Source organism: Vicugna pacos, chromosome 10 (genome assembly GCF_048564905.1).
Source record: "Vicugna pacos chromosome 10, VicPac4, whole genome shotgun sequence".
NCBI classification, from domain to species: domain Eukaryota; kingdom Metazoa; phylum Chordata; class Mammalia; order Artiodactyla; family Camelidae; genus Vicugna; species Vicugna pacos.
In genome coordinates this window covers 54,929,574-54,944,283 of record NC_132996.1, presented here as the reverse complement: position 1 = coordinate 54,944,283, position 14,710 = coordinate 54,929,574, and the positions used below count along the sequence as shown (strand labels likewise).

At 34.9% G+C, this 14,710-nt stretch overlaps 1 long non-coding RNA gene across 2 annotated transcripts in view; it reads left to right on the top strand.

The window, feature by feature from the left end:
• Nucleotides 1-14,710, top strand: part of LOC140699017 (uncharacterized) — a 30,014-nt gene that overhangs the window by 9,220 nt on the left and 6,084 nt on the right. The window contains exons 2-3 of one of the 2 annotated variants that reach the window (XR_012077045.1): nucleotides 7,455-7,591; nucleotides 8,163-8,243. This is a non-coding gene — a long non-coding RNA (uncharacterized lncRNA). Of the gene's footprint in view, nucleotides 1-7,454; nucleotides 7,592-8,162; nucleotides 8,244-14,710 lie in introns of those variants that run through there. The other variant, XR_012077046.1, reaches the window with a different exon arrangement.

Below are 14,710 nucleotides of genomic sequence, written 5' to 3'. Positions count from 1 at the left end.
TGCTTTGCTGTTTCCAGGACAGCTCACAAATGCCTTCTTGGCTGATATCTTTTTGTCATTTTTTTTTTCTCAGCTCAAATGTCATCCCTTCTCCAGTTGATGTATCTGACATCCATTCTCTATTCCAGTCATCTCCATCTATATCAGTTATCTATTGACATGTAATAGATCACCCTAAAATTTAGAAGATTAAATCAACACTTATTCAGTATTTCCCACAAGTCTATGAATAATTCTACGGATTTGGGGATGAGTAATTCCACTCAGCAAGGCCAGGCAGGTTCAGATGATCTTGGGTAGGTTCTCTCCTAGATCAGCTGGTGGCTGGGCTGGGGGACTGACTGTTCTAGGATGACCCCACTCACATATCTGGTGGTGATGCATGTGTTAGAGCTGGTGCCCGGGTCACATGCTTCTCATCATCCAGCACGTTGGTCTAAGCTTGCTCTCAAGGAGCTAGAGGAATCACATAAGAGGTTCTGAGCCCCTTTCACAGAGCTGGCACGCTGTCATTTCTGTCATAGTCTTCCAAAACAAGTCACAAAGCCAACCCAGAGTCAAAGGTGGCAAAAAGACCATACTTGTTAATGGGAGGAACTACAAAGTCATATTGCAAACAGCACTGATACATGGAGAACAAGAGAATCAGGACAACTCTTGTATAAAATCTACCATGTTACCTTACGATATCTTCCTCATAACTTTTAACATCCCTAAAGTTTTTGTCTTTTAAGTATTTTTTGCCTCACATGAATTTAAGCTCTAGGAGGAGATGAACCTTATTTGACTTTTTATCATCCTTGTACATACAGGGTCTAGAGCATTGTTTACTAAGTGATGATTACAATTTGTAACAATAAAATAGGTGAATGAACTCATTGGCATTATAAGTGTCAAATCTTTCTCAATTTCTATTGTTCTTTGATCAGTAAGTTAAAGGATACTCATCCCTGCCTCAAAAAAGAAACTCTCCACACACTACAGCCTTCTAGAGACTGAAGAAATATTACTCAGAAAGGATATGTAAAAATGTGTAGCTTTCTCATTACCTTCTTAAGCAGATTGCTCTTGGTCATATTACCTTATTTTCATTAAGTGTCTGAGCAAATGTTTCTTTCATGCTTCATACAACGGCCACTTTTCAGAATTTGAGAAAGCTAGTGGGGAATCTCAGTGAATAAAGGAGTCCCTAGGTCATGAACAGCAATGTGCCACCTAGACATGGCAGCCAGGAAAGAGCTGAAGCTTCAAAACCCTTTTTGTCTGCCAAGGAGGCAGCAGTTCAGGATGAGCCAGCAACCTTGGAAACTTGGACATTTTATTTCTTGTTCTGCATCTGTGTGGGGAAAGGGAAAAGGCACAGCCATATTTGAGAGCCAATTGTGCACAAAGCGCTTTTTTGGGTGCTCGACAGAATTCTCCTCCCCCTCATGACAGAATCTATTCCTATATCATTTATGAAGATATGGCACTAAGAGAAATTAAGTGATTTGCCAAAGACCATTTAGCTTGAATGTAGTAGAAGAGGGATGAGGGATTCAATCCCATGGTCTCCTCCTCCACCATGTGTGAAGAGCTAGAAACTTAAAAATAGAAATAGCAAACTATATAAATAGAATACCGATTTGTTTGTCAGAGATGGATCATCTTTTAGTGGACTTAACCAAAAAGGGCTAGACTCTTACAGATAAACAGCCTGTCCTAAGATACACAGTCAAATGAGTTTAGAAAGTATAGCTACTGAATCAACAGAATCAGGATGAAACATGTGATTAGTGATCGGATTCGCCAAAATGTCTGGCAATCTTAATACAGGGTCTTCAAAATCTAAAATCCCATGTTATAAGGTAAAGTGACCAAGAAAAACACTGTTTATGACAGTGATCATGAAAACAAGATCGACTAGGAATAAAGAGGTCACCGAGAATTTAGGCATCACAGTCTAAAGGAAACACAGACAGGACAATATATTATGACGTTGCTCAAACGGAAAGACAGTGATTAAAACAAGGACTATAACCCGGGGAAGAGTAGTCAGCAGTACTTCTCAAAATGTAATGTGCATACAAACCACCAGAGTAGCATGTTAAAATGCAGATTCTCACTCAGTACATTTGGGTTAGACACCAAAATCCTACATTTCTAACAAGTTCCTTGTAAAGCCAATGCTGTTGGTCCCAGAACCACACTTTGAGTATCAGACTTTTGCTTGTCTACAAAAGCACTTCGGTACAATTATAAGGCACCTAATAAGTGCAATAGAAATTTTCATGGCTGAAAAGCTCTCACATTCACACACAAACACTTGCTCTTTCATACATACACCTACATTCATGTACTCCATCCAGATATATGACAAAACATGCAATAGGATTGGGAAAATAACTAAAATACCATTTCCAACCACCCAGAGAATTAAAATGGGCAATTTACATCAGAATAAAAACTGAATTCTTTGGGATATGCACAAGTTTAATGGTTAAATTTCATTGCTGGTAAGCAACATGCATTGATATTTATTTATATTTTTTGATTACTCATATAAATATGCCTTTATTTCTGGAATTCTCTCATTTGGATGGTGGATTCACTACACTGGGTTTTAGAGGTGAACACACACTTACTGACCTGTTAAATAAACAGCTTCCTGACTAAAACCTTTATTATATAAATAGTTGCAGACCAGGTACGGGTTGCATGGCCAATGTCTGCAGAGAATTCTGCCTTCTTAACCACTTAGACATTTAAAATTTAAGTTTCCTTCTGTGTCTTAGGATCTAGAAGAAAAAGAATCAAGCTGTGAGTAACACGGAGAAATTAAATGTGGTTTAAAGAAACTAAGGTCATCTATCGAAAAGATTGGGAAATGAGTTATACAAAACTAAAAAAATACCTTTTGACTGAGCCTTAAGACAAAGAACATTAATAGCTCAATTAAAGTACACAAAGAATTGTTTCAAGATGCACCCAGGATGCAACTTCTACCTGTGCACAAAGTGCAAAAGTAAGTGAAGTAAGATAGATTTCACTTCACATTGAAGATTGCCTACTTACATGTGGAGGTCTTCAACAGAGAATCGGGCTATGCCAAGAGGCTTTGTGTGTTAGTCACGTTCTTTCCAGTTGCTGAGAATTAAACATGCTCAGGTTATCTCAGATAGAGGATTTTGCTGTCAAGATTCATGGAGACAGAGGAAAAGAATGTTGGAAAACTAGGATTCCTACAAGAAAAGTTCCCACAATCCAGTCATGAATTATGGTTGGGGAAGTACCTCTAACAGCCAAACAGCGGGGATTCGAGCAGCTGCCATCCCAGAAGAATGACTCCGTGGAACCTTATTCTCCCTGTAACGTTATAACCATTTAGCTATTCTGTACCCCTGCTTCTGTTTTCGCAGCAGCCTTTGATGATCTGAACCATTGCATGCATACTTTATTTAACATATTGAGAGAAAGAGAAAGAAGGAAATAGAGAGAGAGATAACTCATTGGTTTCGTTGGTCACTGATACCATCTAGGTCAAGCATCATTCTCCTGTCTGATCACCAATGAGGCCACTGGCCAGCTTATAAATCAGTAACCCTTGAGACAGACACACAACGTTAGTCAAACAAGCCAAGTCAAGGTAAAGAGCCCATATGGTCAACTTTCCTCAGAAGAAATGTGGACATGGGAGGCATTCAAAGCATGATACAAGTTCAGAAGACTCTCCTTTGAGATCTTCAAAAATAGGACTTCCAACAAGTTCCCTGGAGTAAACTGGACAGATTGCAAAGGGAAAAAGGAGTATAGCGCTATTTGAATCACTCTCAGCTCCAACTCAATGATTGTGAGAATGAAGTAAATGGAAATCTATTGAAAGGTCCCACTGAAAGTTGTCTTTTCAATAACTATATGCGTTTACTTCTTTATTATAAAGAGATACATTATCTACAGGGAATAGAATGAAGGATTTTATAACTGAAAATAACTTTTGAAGTTACCCAAGACAATCGATTACTTTTTAGATTAGCAAATTAAGGCCCAGAAAGTCTACTAAATATGCCTGTTGATAAATAAGAATTCATGGTAAAATCGGGTGTTTTTTATTTATTGTTTTTAAAAAAAGACTCTTTGAAACTTACTGTATTAAAAGGAACTACAAGTAAAGTTGAACCTCTATTTTCAAGGGGGCACATAAAGATACGGGCTTTGTAAATACATGTGGGTTAGAATTTTGGCTCTTCTGTTCATCAGCAGTGCCTTGGGAAAGTTGCTTATCTTCTCTAATTCTTGGTCTCCTTATCTGTACAGTAAGGATAATGGTACATACTTCATGGCTATTGAAAAGTTAAATTAAGTATCAACCAAAGTGCTTGGTACAGAGCCTGTGGCAGAGCAGGTATTTGCTCAATGTAAGTTATCATTAGACTAGTTCACTGTGTACTCTCCCATATTTGCTTCAATGTTAAAAGTTTATGTAACTTTACTAGGGACAAAAAAGCTAACAAAAACAGCAGTGGTAATAATAATAGTAATATTAACAGTAATAATAATGTTTATATATTGACACATACATATATGTTTATATATTATGTGAAAAAAAGGAGTAAAGAGATTGAATATAAACTCATTTCTGGTGCTTTGTTGATATGAATGATTTACACAGTTCTCAAAATGTACAGCTTATAAAGCAGACTACCTGAAGAGACTTAAGGACTGTAACCTGCAGAAAGGTCTCCCTAGCCCATGAAGAGGAGACAATGCCTAATACGAGAAGGGAAGGGAAATGTCCTAAATTCTTAAGAAATATTATGATTTGGTAGTAAAGCAAAGACTGGTCCTTGCCCCGATTTAGATAGTCCATAGTCTTGCGTGAAAATCACACTTATTAGCTGTTTGAATCCCTGCAAGCTATCTAACTTTTTAAGCCTTAGTTGCCATATCTATGAGAATATTAAAAGTATATAACTCTTATAGATTTTTGATATTTTTACAAAATGTGTGTAAAAATGCCTGGTACAATATCTATCGCAAAAGAGGCATTCCACATATGTCAATCAACTTGCCCTGTCCTGCCCTGAAGAAATGAAGGCTGTAAGGAATGCCCTTCTGAGTTCATTTGGCCAGCTGATCCAGGTCTTCAAGAGCTGGCCACGTCTTTATTTACAAATAACATTAAGATGTCCTGACAAGGCCAGATGCCCCTTCCTCTTAGCTGGGCTGTGTACATAATAAAGTGTGTTTCAACCAACTAGAAAAGTATTTTCCCTCAACGGGAAAATGAGTTGTCTGCATTGTCTGGTTTCTTATATGATGACAGCTTTCAATGACAAATTTTATCCTCTTTTCAAATGTCAGTAAAATCATGGATAGAAAAAAAAATAAAACCTGGGGAAAGCCCAAAACTTTAGAGGAGGAAATCTGGTCAAATGAAATTGTTACAGATTTAAAGATTAAAAAGGGCAATTACAAGGGTGGAGAATATACTGAGGTGAACGCCATGTAAGTTGTGTCGCCCTGTCTGAGGTTTTCAGAAATGCAAATTACTGTCTTTGGTTTATCACCTACTGAAGGGATGTTAACTAGCGTATCCTATCTTGAGTGGAGATTTAAACTACTCTTACAAGGGGATATTTTTTAAAAACTTCATATTCTCAATGAAAAAATAAAAATTACATCATTGTTATTTCAAAGGCATATAAACAACAAATTTGTAAATATAATTTCTAAGAAGTTTTAGCTTTCCGAATTCTCTATTAAAATCATTTATTGTCTCCTCCCAAGTGATTATCAATAGAAACTTTGAAATAAATAAATAAGTAAGTAAATAAATAAGAGCAAAAACATATTACTGCTTACTTTAGAGACAGAGAAATAGCAATTAAGTAATCCATCTGATTTCTCAGGGGTTAAAAATGTAGATAAACTATTAGAACTTGTGAAACAGGGAATATGAAAATCACCAGACCAGAGTTGTTTTCTGACTGTTGAGTTTTCAGAGTTATTTGCACATTTTTTCATAAAATTTTTTTATTTTATATATATATGGCAAATATTTTCTTGCATTTGGGGTTTCTTTTTTCATTCTCTCAATGGGTCCTCTGAAGAGCAGACTTTCTTTTCTTAATTAATAGACTTTATTTTTTAGAGCTATTTACATATTGTTTACACACTGAGCAGTAATTACAGAAAGTTCACGTATTTCCTTCTTTCCTCTATACACAGTTTCTCTTATTATTAACATTTCACATTAGTGTGGTACATTGGTTATAATTGATGAGCCAATACTGGTACATTACAGTGTCCCTTAGCATCCACAGGGGACTGGTTTCAGGATGTGCTGTGGATACCCAAATCCACAGGTGTTCAAGTCCCATAGCCAGTCCTCGGTATCTATCTGTGGATGTGGAACCCAGGGACATGAAGATTGACTGTTGTATTAAAGCCCATAGTTTACATTACCGCTCAGTCTTTGTGTTGTTGAGATCGGTTGGTTTTGACAAACACACAGGTCATGTACCCAACATTACAGTATCATACAGAAGTTTTACTACCTAATAATCCTCTGTGATCCATCCATTCATCCCTCTGCCCTTTTCCATGAACTCTGAACTCCTGGCAACTATTGATATTTTTACTGTCTCTATAGTTTTGCTGTTTACAGAATGTTATGTAGTCAGAATCTTACAGTATGCAGCCTTTTCAGACTGACTTCATTCACTAACCTTTGTACATTTAAGATTGTTTCATGTCTTTTCATGGCTTGATAGCTCATTTATTTTAATCATTGAATGATACTCCATTATAAGGCTACATCACATTTATTCATCTATTAAAAGGAGTAGAGCAGATTATTTTTATTTTAATAAAATTCACCTTTATTTGCTAATATACTTTTAAGGTTTTATTCCATCTATGTTCAGGAAGGATATTACTTATCTTGTAATGTCCTTATCAATTTTGGCTTTAGGGTGATGGTGGCCTCATAGAATGAGGTAGAAAATATTCATTCTGCTTCCATTTTGAGGAAGATATTGTAGAAAGTTACTGTCAGTTCTCTTTTAAATGTTTTGTAGAATTTACAAATGAAATTATCTGGACATGGTGCTTTCTTATTTGGAAGATTCTAATTTTTTTTTTTGAAAACTCCCAATGATTATTGATTCAATTCCTTAATAGACACAAGTCTTTTCAGATACTCGGTTTTTCCTTGTGTGAGTTTTCACAGTTCGTGCCTCTCAATGTGTATTAGATCCTTTAGGTTGCCAAAGCGAATCACCACAAACTGAGGGGCTTACAATAACAGAAATTTATTCTCTTACAATCAGATCCAAAAATAATACATTGGCAGAGCTATGCTCCTTGCAATGTCTCTGAGAGAGCTCCCTCCTTTCCTTTTCTGACTTCTTGTAGCTCCAGACGTCCCTTGACTTAAGGTTGCATAACCCCAATCTCTGCCTTTGTCTTCACAGGACAGTCATTCCTCTCTGTATGCCTTTGTCTCTTGTCTAAGGAGAGCACTCATGTTGGATAAAGACCCACCCTAATGACCTCAGTTTAACTTGACTCCATCTGCGAAGACCCTATTTCCAAATTATGTCATTCACAGGTGCTGCTTGCTTTATCAATTAATGAGAGGGATATAGAGGTCTCTATATAATAGTGAATTTACTTAATTCTCCTTGTAGTTCTATCAGTTTTTGCCCCATATTGTTTTATGCTTTGTTTTTAAGGATTTTTTTTTTAAGGTAATATCTTCTGGGAGAGTTGACCTATTTATCATTGTGTAACGTCATGTTTATTTCCTTGTTGGAAGGACAGATTTGATGACTTCCAACTTCTTTACCTAGTTAAGCTGAAACCGGATGTCTCAGTACATTTTTACTAAAAAAAATTCTGATGAAGAGAATTGATGTAATATAATCAGTATGGAATAAAGACAACATGAGAAAATGTGGACTTGACTAGCAAGTGTACTCCCTCTGACTCATCATCCAAGAGTTAAGTGAAGTGAATGGTGTTTTTAGAGAGAGGGATGCTGTGGTCAAATAAGTCATGGAAATGTTGAATTTCTTGTCTCTCATTTCAAGATTCATGGTATGTATTTTCATCTTAAAGAGTTTGAAAAAATATATTTATTTATCCTGAAAAATCTTTATTATTATTTATTTTTTCTACAGAGTATGCCATAGAACAACGTAGCCTGGGAACTTCTCACCTCTTCTCTGGTGATCACTTTACCTATCTATGAAAGGTGGAACCAACAATAACATTTACATATATTATTCATAAAATTATTGGTATTGAAACTAAGGACAGAAGTGTCCAGCTTCTATAATGAAGAAAAAACCTAAAATCATATTATCATAACTCTTGCTATTAATCTAAAATCTTCTAAAACCTATTTATATATGTTGGGTTTACCTGCCCTAATGTGACAGCTACATCTGAGCACTTGACTGTGATTAGTGCAAATTGAAATGTACTTGGTTCACAAAGTTTCTCAGGGGAAATATCTCAATAATTTTTATATTGTTTACATGTTGAAATTATAATATTTTGGAAAAGCTTAGTTAAATATATAATTAACTTCATTTGTTTTCCTTTTCCTTTTTAAAAAAAATTACTTTCAGAAAATTTTAAATTACATGTTTTAGAATTACAGTCCCAATGGAGAGCACGGGTCTGTACAAATGCTTGGTTTTAATGTCTTAAGTCAGCAAGTCTGGAGAATTTGAAAAACAACAATCAAAAGTTGTTGGTGGACTGTTTGAGCTTTTATAAGAGGTTATCAAATAAATGTGTATGAACATTAGAGCAAGTTCCTGAAATAGAGTCAGAAAAAATGGTAATTGGAGAGAAGGTGGTCATTGAATGAGATGTTGGATGATTTAACTTTTTAAAATCTGAAGGCTTGAAAAAATTATGATAGAAATTTAATATAATCAGGAAGTAAGCCAGGATGTAAAATGCTTCATAAATACGGGGAGAGAGACAACATCAGCAAATGACAATAAAAAATAGGACAACGTGGGTTTTCACACACATGCGTGCCATGTCTGTTCAGAAGGAGGAGAGGGACATCCTTCTACGGGTTGGGAAAAGGTTCTAGAAGTGAAGTTTTTATAACAGAGGGGGAATAATGTTTTGAAAGTGATGCAAACCCAATCTTCCAGCTCTGAGGTACGGAGTCGAGGAAACACAAACCAGCCTCATCTTGAGAGAGATTAGGAATAGTAGCATCTTTACAGACGAGGTATATTTCAGTAACGGAAAGGGGGTAAAAAGGGCACAAATTCTCAGAAAATATTAATAGAATTGCTCTCCTTTGTAGACAGTCACAAAGTCTTGGTAGAAGGACTTAAGATGGTAGGGGAGTAGATCTGAGTAGAAAGTGTATAGAATAATATAAAGATAAGCAGCCGAGTTTAATAACAGAGCCAATTTGACTTCCGGCCATGACTGAGATAAACAGGAACGTGAGAATGGGGTTAGTCCAGGGAGTCTCTGTGCAGAAAGTGCACTGCAAAACCTTATGCTATGGTTCAGTAAGCTTTCTTAGCGCTGTGATATGCTATGAGACAGTATACCTCAAGACTGTAGGTCTTAAGAAGGCAGCTCCTGGAGTTTTAGTATCATATGAAAGCAGTAACTGACACGTGGTAGTATCTACACATTTACTAGGCAGCATTTTGGCTTCTCAAGGAGGAAATATTGCTTAGCGTTTACAAGTTTAAGTTGCAGACTCAGACATAACTGGCTTCAGGTCACGGTTTGTTCTATTTTTGTTTTAGTTACCAGCTCTTCAGCCTTGAGCAAGTTACTTGAACTCTCCAAGTCTCAGTTTTTTCCTTTATAAAATGGAGATACTAATAGTATGACTTTCACACAATTTCTGTGAAGATTAAACAAGCTAATTTATGAAGATCAGCACTTAACAAAGTGTCTGGCACTTTGCAAGAAAACAGTAGTACTAGGACTGTTATGACTGTCTCTTTAAACTCAAAAGAGCAAATTCTGAACTATCTTACCCATTTTCAATATTTGTCATTCCAGACTTGAAAAATGCATTCATTTTTCTTTTTTTTTTCTTATTAAGAAGGAATGTTAAGAGAAAGTAATTTAGTCTCTCCATTGGCCCCCAGGAGGTCTAAACTTAATATGAGTCTTTGTGCAACAGAAAAATTATTCATTCTGACCTGTTTCTTATCATCTTTCCCACAATTTCCCTGACTGCATCTTCCTATTACTTTGAAAACTGTGTGAAGACATATGAATTTTTCTTCATTATCATATATTTTAGCTGAAAGTAAATTCAGGATAATCTGTATACCAGAAATGACTTGAGAGTTACAGAAATGAACAAAATCCTTTGGAGACTCAATCATAAACCAGATGTTTAGAGGGAGAAAAATATGTCTAATGAGACCCAACGGTCTGCTGCTTTAAACTGGCCGACACTTAAACTGGTTATTAAATCAGTTATAAGTTTCTTTGTTAAAAAAAAATCAATGATCTATGTCAATTTTCTATAGTCTAAATTTGCTATTACTGTGCATGGTTAATGCTATTTAAATAGGTTACTTCTCTCTAGCTTATGACTGATTTATTTGAGCATAGAATACTATAATAAAACACCTTTTGTTATAGCTTGGGTTTTTATTTGATTTCAATTCAAGTTTGAGTGATTTAACACTACTGTCAACACTAGTAAAGTTGTTTTGGTGTCTGGTTTTCTTTCTTAATATGCCCTGTTCCCAGATCACAAAATACTTAAAACTTTTGCTCTGTCTTTTATGTCCCTTAAAAACCTGACAGCAATGTTAGCAGTCTGTTGTATATTAATTATTGTGTACTTGCTGGGATATAAAACAACATCTTTTTAAGTTTCAAGCGGTGAATTTTCTAATACCAAAATGCAAAATATATTTGAAAAGCAATTTTAGATCCAAAATTATTCCTGAACACACAATAGAAGTGAAGTACAGGTAGACCTCATTTTATTGAACTTAGCTTTATTGCACTTCACAGACAGTATGTTTTGGGGGGGTTTTGTTGGCTTTTATTTTTATTACTATTACAAGTTGAAGTTTTGTGGCAATGCTGCATCAAGCAAGTCTATGGGCACCATTTTTCCAACAGCATTTGCTCTCTTCCTGTCTCCCTGCCAATTTCTGGTAATTCTCAAAATATTTCAAAATTTTTCATTATTAATATAGTTGTTAGGATGCTCTATGAACAGTAATCTTAGATGTTACTATTGTATTAATTGTTTTGGGGCACCACAAACCAGGCCTGTATAAGGGTGACAAACTTAATGGATAAATGTGTGTATTCCAACTGCTCCCCTGGCTGGCCATTCCCCCATGTCTCCCCTCTCCTAAGGCCTTCCTGCTCCCTGAGACCCTTCACCAGCAAAAGTATTATGACTTGCTGAAGGCTCAGATGATGGTTAGCATTTTTTAACTATAAATCATTTTTAAATTAAGGTATATTTTGGGGGGAGGACATTATACTATTGCACACTTAATAGACTGCAGTATAGTGTAAACATTTTTATACACACTGGGGAACCAGATAAAAGTGTGTGATTGGCTTTCTTGACATATTCACTTTATTTGGGTGGTCTGGAAATCGAACTTGGGATTATCTCTGACGTGTGCCTGTAAATGGTCTAAAACTACAACAGTTCAGTTCTAGTTTAATTTTTTATTTCCATTTCAGATGATGCTCTTTTTGCAGTTCTGTTGGAGATTAAGAGCCTTTTGATTCCTCTTTTTTTTATTCTCAGAAGTGTAGTGTTTTCCATAAAGCTGTTCACTAAATTAATTCAAATAACTTAATAGATATGAGCTTGGCAGCTAAGATAGCCTGGGGTAAGCACAAAACCTGCGGCTGAAAGCACATTGCTTTTTGCTCATTAGCAGCGAGGTAATCTTGAATAATGTACAAAACTTGCTTTGAACTCAGATGTTTGCCCATGTATTTGTTAATCTACCAGATGGGGTAACGGATCACATTTCAAAGAGTTCTTGTAGAGAGAGAAATTAAGTCAAACATGACACTGGTAAGAAACAGATGCCCAGTAAACTGCACTGCTTTTTTTCTCCTTACCTCTTTTATCCTGTGAACTGTCTACTTTAAATTCTCTTGATCCTATGATGTGCTTATGTCAGATTTCGTTCTCTTGACAGATGTCAATAGAATATTGAGTAAAATAATAATTATTTGTTGACATGAAAGTAGAATTTATAAGGCATGATAACCATAATCAAGAACCTGTACTGATATTTAGCGATTGCTTACTCTGTATTGATATGACTTATTCTCATAAAATTTAGTCTAACAGATAAAATCCAACTGGGTTAATAATGATTGGGCATTAACTACCTGTAAATCGCCTAAGTTAGACCATGTGAGGGATTTTGAGATAAGTGATTCATAGTTCCCCAGGGAGCTTATTATATAAGCATCAAATGGAACAAGAATCAAATACATCTATCACCAAAAAATATCAATCCTCAGAAGATAAAAGTGTAAGAAAATAAAAACGGTGACAAGAAGTGGAGCTTTTGTAAATTTTTACCTGCTAATAAAAACTGAGCACCAGCTATAAATCAGATTCTGTAGTAAGTTCTTTCAACATCTTAATTCTAACTTTTACATTACTAAGGAAGCATAGTTATTGCTATCTGTATTTTGTAAGTAGGGGAACAGATTCAGAAAGATAGGTCACCAACAGCTAGAATGCATTTCAAATCCGTGTTCACCTGGTTCAGACTGACATTGTTTATTTGCACTGCAATCTACTAGAGTTGTGAGTGAGGTTCGTGAAAGATGTCGGTTCTACATGGATGAACTATGAAGGTTAAGCATGCCAGTGCGCAGAAATCTGAAGGCAGTTGAGTATACAGTAACATTCTAGGTATGAACCAGCAAAGGAAACAAAACTGATGTATCCAAAGCCGTAAAACCTAAGGCAGCAGCTTTCCCTTTGTACCACTGAAGCCCTGGAGAGAGAATATCTGCATCTGTATCCCACCTGCATCTACAACTCTACCCATATCTACATCTACAGCTGTATTTATTTGAGTAAAATACAAAAACATACCTAATAGATTACGACATATTTATTCTGTAGCGTTTATTTTCTTGCATTTGTTTTACCAAAATTCTTAACTGTTACTATAATTAACATTGTTCATATTAATTTATATTCTATGGGTAGCAATGCAAAATTAAGACGACCATTCTTGACTTTTTTAAACTTTATTTTTTAAAAATAATCTCAATGTAGAGAAATTTGTTAACTGAAATTGTCTTACACACAATAGATTTAAAAATAAATAATTAACTGTATATAATGTTTAAATGTTATAATTAATTATATATAATAAATGTCATTGTGGAAATCATTGTAAAATATTTAAGTTTATCATATAAATTGCTATTGCTAATATATTGCAGTGTTCACCAAAATTCTTAAAGCATTATTCAGAGCCTTACAGTATTTTAAAAGTTATCTGTCCCTCCAAATTTTAATACTGACATATTATGCAAAATAAAAATAAAAGTTATTTAATATGTTCAAATCTCTCTTTGATTGAGATCATACCATGACATATAATGCCCAGAAAATGGTTTCAATGGAAATTAATTTCAGAATTTTTTTTGTGTGTATGTGAATCTTCTTCAAATTTGTGCAAATGTTTTTGTTTCATTGCTCAGACTTTCATATATTTTATTGAAGTATTTTTTGTTGTTGTTGCATATTTCATTTGCATTTTTGTTTGATTTGGAAACTATTTTTTTCTTAAATATTGGTAAATCCCTTTAAATGTGATGTAGTCAAACTTGCATCTATTTCAATTGTTTGTGAAGCATTTGCCAGCCTCTTTAATAGCAATAAAACAGTCCTATGGATAAAGGAAATTCAAAATTTCCTGTTTTATGCTAACCAAGCTTTGCACTTTATTTGGAGAATCTTTGGTTGTTTTGTTGCACTCTTCTGATACAGCTTATATTTTCTCTAAATTCAATCTAACTGCTTTTAAAAAAAAAATTTAGTCAGCATTCCCGTCATGTCATATTTGCAATGTGTTTCATCAATATGTTCCATCTTTAGAGAGATCCAGAAAAATCTCATACATAATTGTTGAATTATCCCAAAGGATGTCATCATTTACTGGCACAGTTGATGTTCTGTCTTCAGTAAAATATTCAAATTGTGGGCCATTCATAACCAAAGAGTTACTCTGGATTTTGGCCAAAATTCCTTCTTGTACACGTTTTTCATTACCAATCGTGTTACCACCATTATTATACGTTTGCCCCCAATAATCTATTAAATTATTTAAAGACTAAAATGTTTTTATTTATTTTCTAAATGTAATTAAATATTGTTAAATATTTTAATATAAAATAATTGCAATGCTAGTATTCAGTGCTAATGTAGGGAAAGAATGGAATCACAGTTCTCATATATTATGTCTAGACATACTTACACACACATATACACTCATGTAACATGTCTAGACATACACACACAAATTTAAGAGCAATATGTTTAATATGTTTAATATGGCAAAATATTCTTCAGGCACCACATGAAGGTGGCGGTAATTCTCATAACTGTATAACCATGAATTAGAACCTCGAAAAGAAGAAACAGTGTGAGTGCTTGGTCATGTTGGGAAATGTTACATTACTTGAAATAAACTATTGTATT